The sequence below is a fragment of the Haemaphysalis longicornis genome, unplaced genomic scaffold (genome assembly GCF_048455015.1).
Source record: "Haemaphysalis longicornis isolate Haplotype H1 unplaced genomic scaffold, Haemaphysalis longicornis Haplotype H1 scaffold_4, whole genome shotgun sequence".
Lineage (NCBI taxonomy): Eukaryota > Metazoa > Arthropoda > Arachnida > Ixodida > Ixodidae > Haemaphysalis > Haemaphysalis longicornis.
In genome coordinates this window covers 20,387,391-20,394,556 of record NW_027526361.1, presented here as the reverse complement: position 1 = coordinate 20,394,556, position 7,166 = coordinate 20,387,391, and positions in this window count along the sequence as shown.

Here is a 7,166-nt window from a genome sequence, read left to right as displayed (position 1 = left end):
TTATTTGGCATAGTGCACTTACCTTATCTTGATAATAGGAGGAGATGTAAAAACAATTTTATTGATGTTTGTGTGCAATTGAGGCAGCTTTGGCTGTTGGGTAAGTCATTGTCAGAGCTATAACAATGGACACTCTGACGGTGCGGTGGTGCTACGTCCCGCAGTAGCATGACACGGCTTAAAGCTACACGTGTCTCCTTTTTGCCTGTGCTCTACTTGCCTATTCCACTGCTTCCCTGCATGGAGTTTCAGGGTAATTTTTTTAACAGGATTATGTTGGGTTTTTGAAGAAACGGGATCATCGCATAAGCAGGCAAAATTAAGTGAACATGCGAAGTGCTGCCGCGGCCAGCCAGATGGTGATGAGCCACATTAAAACCAGGATGCTGAGCCGGAACCAAACCAAAAACCAGAACCGAGCCGGATCCATTATTTTTGAGTTCGCTGAAGCCGAACTGGAAATGAACCCAAAGAAGTAACGGTTACAGGGCCATGATGAAATGGTTCGGCCATCAGTTATGCACAGTCAGTGTCATTCGGGGCTTTCTCTTTCACGCACCATCAACTCCGCAATCCCTTGTGTGCTTTTCCTATTGAGATTAATTGCAAAATATCAGCTATATATTCGTGGTCACAACATGGGGAAAGGGATGCGCACCATTATTGCTATGGTATGTTGCCCATCTGTGCACTCTGCTCGTGTGATCAGGAGAAGAAGAAATGTCACGCTCTCGGCAGCCTGTCGGATTTATGAAACACCGACTTTTTCCCTTCCTTCCGTGGGGCTGTGCAGGGCAATTAGGGCGCATGATTGGCGCACTCCACACCGGTTAAAGATCACATCCTAAATGTGCCTACTTGTAGCCCTCAAAGGTGTTTAAACTTATGCTGGTTGGTACATAGTCGTAGGAGTGAAAACAACAGTGCAACAAACAGTTCTCAGGAACAGAGGGGCGCAGACATGCACCGAGAAGAACCGCATTTTGTTATTGTTTAGGGGGACTGGCTTTACACATGCAGGGTGAATCCTATGCAACAGGAAAGGGCGAAAAACGAGGGTGAAGGGTCCGCAAGAATGAAGATCAAACACAAAGCTGGTATAACGCAATATATAATTCAACACTTTAAGTGTCAATTCCAAATTCAAAAGATTGTATATCTTGTGAGTTTAGAGGAGTGCCTGCCAAGCTTAGGGCACTAGACGTTCAAGTTCCGTGATTGCCAGTATAGTCCTTCATACTATAGCATCTTATGCAGAAAAACTGCTCTTCACAGACGGGTAGAACACCCTGTTGTGTGCCTGTGCATGCATGTGTGCTCTACGTGAAGGCTGTTTCTAGAGGGCCATCTGACAGTACTATGTAAGCATTCCACTATATTGACATCCACCGGCGTTTCGAAAACAAAATGCCACGTCTGGCACTACGTGGCTCCATGTAAAGTAAAAAAAAGGTAATCGCACCTAAACTAACCTAAGATGACCTCACAAAAACAAAACAATCTTTTCAAACACCAAAAACTTACCTAAGCCGTGGAGATAATATAAAGGTGAGAAAAAAGAAATCGAGGCAGAGTCGGTTTCGATCCACCGTCCTTGGCATCGAGAAGCAATGATAGAACCCCTACACCACGACGACAAACATTTCGGGCAGTGCTAGCGTTGTCCTAAATATTCAAATGTAGAGTCGCACGGCAGTCTAGACACTGCATTATGTAAAAAAAAGTTTGTAAATGGTTCTTGGCATAGGGATGCAGGCAACGTTCCTTCTTGGTTGACGTAGTAATAACCTCAATAGCGAAGGTGCTGTAGCCCTTGCTCAGCGCTATTTCTCTGCAGTGTCTCCTTACAAGCTTGGCTTGGCACACTAAATTGCCAGCGAAGCCCTACTTTGCAATATTTTGAAGAACTAGGCTTTGGTAGCCATCACTCAACTCTATTATGACCTCAGGGACAATGTTTTCACCAGAAAATTTAAAAAAAAACATTGGAAAACAAAATTTCTGTTACACAATGTCAGAAGTGACATAGGGAAAACAAAACAGGGGTGGAAGTGTGTCAATGCCTTGTTAGCATTGGTGTGGTACAATACATGGTGCAAGAGGCACCAATAAATCCCACAGCCATGTCTCTTTGCAACAGCTTTGTGTAGTCCCTAGACTATGTAGGTTGTTGTTGCTAAACTTTATTGAAGCATGGTGGTGGGCGAGAAAGTGGCTGGTCCATTTTCCTTGATGTCTGGCCGAATTGTCTAAAGTTGTCTTTAAAATGGCACCACTTATTGAGAAAAAGCAATGTTTTGAATGTACAAAATTTGTATTTGCTTTTTACGGTGTCTTTAAACTACAGGATATTTTTTCACACTTGGCAAAAAAATTCAACTCGAGCCAGTTCAAAGTTTGCAAACCTGTTCTGTACGGGATTTACAGTAGAACCCCGTTGAAAACGTGCCCGGTTTGTGATTTCCCGGTTATTGCGCTTTCAGTCGTGAACACTAAATATGCCCCATAGTAAGTTTCTTCCCGGATACTACGTTTCTCCCTCGTGTTTTTTTTTTTTTTCTCTATAAACGAGGTTTTACTGTAGTTGAATCAGAACTGAACCGGAACAAAAGAACCCAAACCGTAACAGAACCGGTATTTATTTCAGTTTGACACCCTGATTAAAACTATAGACATTCAAGCCTGACTAGCAAGAGTTCAGTCATGAATCAGTGGTTTCAACAAGAGCCACTTCCATCGCCTACTGCAATTCCTACTACTACAGTCTACTGCATTGCTGTTACAGCCTGCTGCCATTGCCGTCGTGTGTCCCGTGGAGCAAGGCACTGATTACAGGTGAACAGACAATGCAGCGTTCCCGCAGCATCACCTTCTCTGCGATGCAAGATGTTACTGCTAACGTGGCTGTTCGAAATCACCAGTGCACTTGTTTTGGCATTTGTTCTAGCCATCTGAAGCCAAGAGAGAGAATGTATTTTTTGCCTGCCAATGTCGTCACTCCGAAATCACCAGTGGGCATTGCTCTTTCTCTGCCAATAGACGTGCTCAAGGTTGAGGGACTAGAAGACTAGAGTGGTTCAAAAAACCCCAAAATGGGAGGCTAAAAAGGTATGAACCGTTTATGGGTGCAGCAAGTGTTGCCCCTCCATGCGTGGCACAGTGGTTACACTACTCTCTTCGCACTCAAGAGACCTGGGTTCATATTCCGTGAGAATCGTTTTCCTTCTTCATTATGCAACACCTCATTATGAATACAAAAGTGCCTAAATTCATCGTATTTTGTTTTGAATAACCATTTAAACAATTGAATCTTTGAGCCTAAGTGTACATCCAAGGGTGCCCGTTGATATGACATTACAATCTTTTTGAAGATCCTTCTTTCATGCCCAAAAATTTAATTTTTTGCTTAAGATTGCGCGAACATTTTTATTATATATAATTACTCCAGACATCACAAATATGAAGTCTGAAAGAAACCAGGTTTATTACGACGCAACAAATTAGGTGTCGCTAGAGCCACTAAGTAAGCTGAGCATTATTTAGTAGCTCTAGGTGTTGCTTCTGGGCAACTGCGGGCACTTGCTGCTCAACAATGCTACCTTTATCAGCATCAACACGCTCATTTTGTGGCCCTAGTCGAGTCCTTATTGCATTATCACTAATAATAACGAAATTGCAATATTTCGCTTAAAGGAGTACTGACGCTAAATTTCTCGCCTTCAGTTTTTATGCTGTAAAGAATACCTATTGGCCCAGTAATTACTAAAATCAAACCGGAAGCCCTCAGCCGCCAACACAGAATTAATTATAGCACGTTTATTGCAACCAGTTTCAAATTCAGTCGCCGCGCGGGAAAATGGCCGTTCGAAGGCCAGCCTGCAAGCGGGCCAGTCTGACGTCATGGTCTCACCCGTGACGTCAGGGACGTTCGCCGCATCGTCTGCTACGATTGCACGTGGTCCGCACTCGCCCGACCAGTCGACATGTAGTCTGAATCGTCAGACTCGGATGAGTCGCTGCCACCCGACAGACAGAGCAACTTTATTTGGCTAGGCGATTAGGCCGGCGATGTCTTTGCTGTTGTCCGTTTTTTATTTTATCACTGCGGCTCGAACCGGCGCAAACCGTGATAGCAACAGCTTGTCGCCACTCTTATAATCAATCTGATCGCGAAAAAGAAGTTCCACAAGCGAGAAAGTAGATGTTAGTGCGGTGAAAAGTTGTGCTAGGGGTTATCAGCGCTGAATTTAAAAGCGGCGTTCAGATATTTGCCGCGATGGTAAGCCTACGCTGACCGGCAACGGAGTTTCGGCCTTGGTTTCGGCGCTCCGACCCAGCACTGCCGACACCGCGGTGCGGCGAGCGGCCGAAAGATGGCGCCACCTGCGCGCTAGAATCAAAACAGGCCACGGCAGATGTCACCGATCGTTGAAACGGCAATTATCGCCAAAATAAAGCTCAGTATGCGAAAAAGGGGATGATGGTGTAGTTAAAAAGTTGTGTAAGGGATGGTCATTCACAATTGTACAGATACCGGCGATCAAATATTCGCCACGATACTAAGCCTGAAGTTCCCAACACCCAAGCTGACCCGAGCAACGCCGAGCCCACCACAGAACTTGGGCGACAGTTCTTGCGGCCGCCGCCGCGCACGAACTCAGTCCACGTTTAGCGCTGCATGTCGTCGCGTGGAAAATAATGCATCTTGGCGTCGTCGTCGATTTGCCAGAGGTCGGCAAACTCACTCATGAGTCCACTCACTCAGACTCATTTGGACTCAAACTCACGCGTGAGTTTGAGTTTGAGTGAGCGCGAGGCTAGTGTGGCATGGTGAGTTTGAGCTTGAGTGAGTTTGAGCCGAGTGATCACGACTAAGTTTGAGTCCGATTGAGTTTGAGTCCATTTTGAGTTCTGAGTACATTTTGAGTTTGAGTCCATTTTGAGTTCTGAGTACATTTTGAGTTTGAGTCCATTTTGAGTTCTGAGTACATTTTGAGTTCTGAGTACAATTTGAGTTTGAGTCCATTTTGAGTTCTGAGTACATTTTGAGTTTGAGTCCATTTTGAGTTCTGAGTACACTTTGAGTTTGAGTCCATTTTGAGTTTGAGTCCATTTTGAGTTCTGAGTACATTTTGAGTTTGAGTCCATTTTGAGTTCTGAGTACATTTTGAGTTTGAGCACATTTTGAGTTTGATTACATATTGAGTTTTGAGTACATTTTGAGTTCTGAGTAAATAGGAGTTTTAAGTCCATTTGGAGTTTGAGTACATATGAGTAGCCTAGCAGGCAGCTATGGTTGGCTGTTAAGTTTCATGCGTCACTGTGGGCTCGGAATTCAAGTTACCTGCGGGTATGGCACCAATCGCGATCTGCATGATCGGTTGGGAGGGAGGTGGTGTCTGATTTTTTTTAGTTTCTTGTTGAATTTTTATGGCCATAAGCACTTGCTGTATACCTAATTTTCGCGGCTGGGCGCGTGAGTGATAATTGACTGGTGAGGTCATAAAAAAGGGTTGTCTTAACTTTTCCTCCTGACGGATCCACTAAGAGCGTGGGAAAGGGTGGTGGGAAAGCACACGGCGGCGCTGGCGTGCTGGTTGTTCGCCTGCTACTGTTAACGGCTTGATATACTAGGGGTCACAAAGGAAGAGGTGAGAGCCGGGGGGAAATGGGGGCGGGGGCTGTCCTTTCTACTGTTTCAAATGAATTAGCTGAATTGACTGGGCAGCGCCCCTTAAGACAGAATAATGACCACATTAGATTGGGTGAAAAGGGAAACTGATGAGGCTAAGGCGTGTAAGGTATCAAATGAAAGGTCCGGATTAACGGAATCACGCGGGGTAAATAAAAAAAAATGCTTCCTGATTGTAGTCATCAGGCAGTCATAATGAGTCATAGATTGGGTTAAAATTCAAAATGATGCTGCGAGGGCATGTGGGGAATCAAATTCAAGGTCTCGATGTGGGGAATCATTCGGGACGAACATGAGATATGGATATATCATTACGTAGTCATGGTAAATCAAAGATTCGGTTAAAATTCAGGTTCATGACGCTAGGGCGTATCAAATTAAAGGTCTCGATGAGGGTAATCACGTGCTTCCTGATTATTATCATGACATAGTCAAAATGGGTCATAAATTAGGTTAAAATTCACAATGATGCCACTGGGTGTCCGGGGTATCAAATTGAAGGTTCCGATAAGGAAAATCACGTGGGACAAAAATGTGGTAGGGCTATATCATGAGATAGTCATGGTTAGTCATTGATTGGTTTAACGTTCAAATTGATTCCGCTAGGATGTGATGGGTATCAAATCAATGGTCTTGATGAGCCGAATCACGTGGGAGAAATACAAAAATGCTTCCTGGTTATAACCATTAGATTGTCATGGCGAGTCTTATATTGGGGTAAAATTCGAAGTGACCCCGCTAGGGAGTGTAGGGTATCAAATTTACGGTCTTGAAGAGGGGAATCACGTGGTACAAATAAAAAAAAGGCTTCGTAGTTCGAATCATGAGATGGTCATTATGAGTCATAGATGGGGTTAAATTCAAGGTGAGGCCGCTGAAGCATGTGGGGCGTCAAATTGAAGGTTCCAGTTAGGGGAATCATGTCGGACACCTAAATAATGCGTCCTGGTTACAGTCATGAGTCATGGTTAGTTTGACTGGTATGAATTCCATATGACCCTGCTAGGGTGTGTGGGGTATCAAATTAAAGTTCTCGTCGAGGGGGTCACGTGGGACAAATATGAAAATGCTTTCTGGTTATAATTATGAGGATATCGCAAAAGGTATACAGCAAAAGGTACTCACTCTCACTCACTCTCACTCACACTCACTCTCACACTCTCTCACTCACACTCTCTCACTCACACTCTCACTCACACTCACACACTCTCACTCACACTCTCATTCTCACTCACACTCACTCTCACACTCACTCCCACTCACTCTCACTCTCAGTCACACTCTCACTCTCACTCAGTCACACTCACTCTCACACTCTCAATCTCACACTCTCAAACTCTCACTCTCACTCTCTGACTGTCTCAATCTCTGTGAGGCCATGTGAGTTCTGAATTCATTTTGAGTTCTCAGCCCATTTTGAGTTCTGAGTTCATTTTGAGTTTTGAGTACATTTTGAGTTTTGAGTACATTTTGA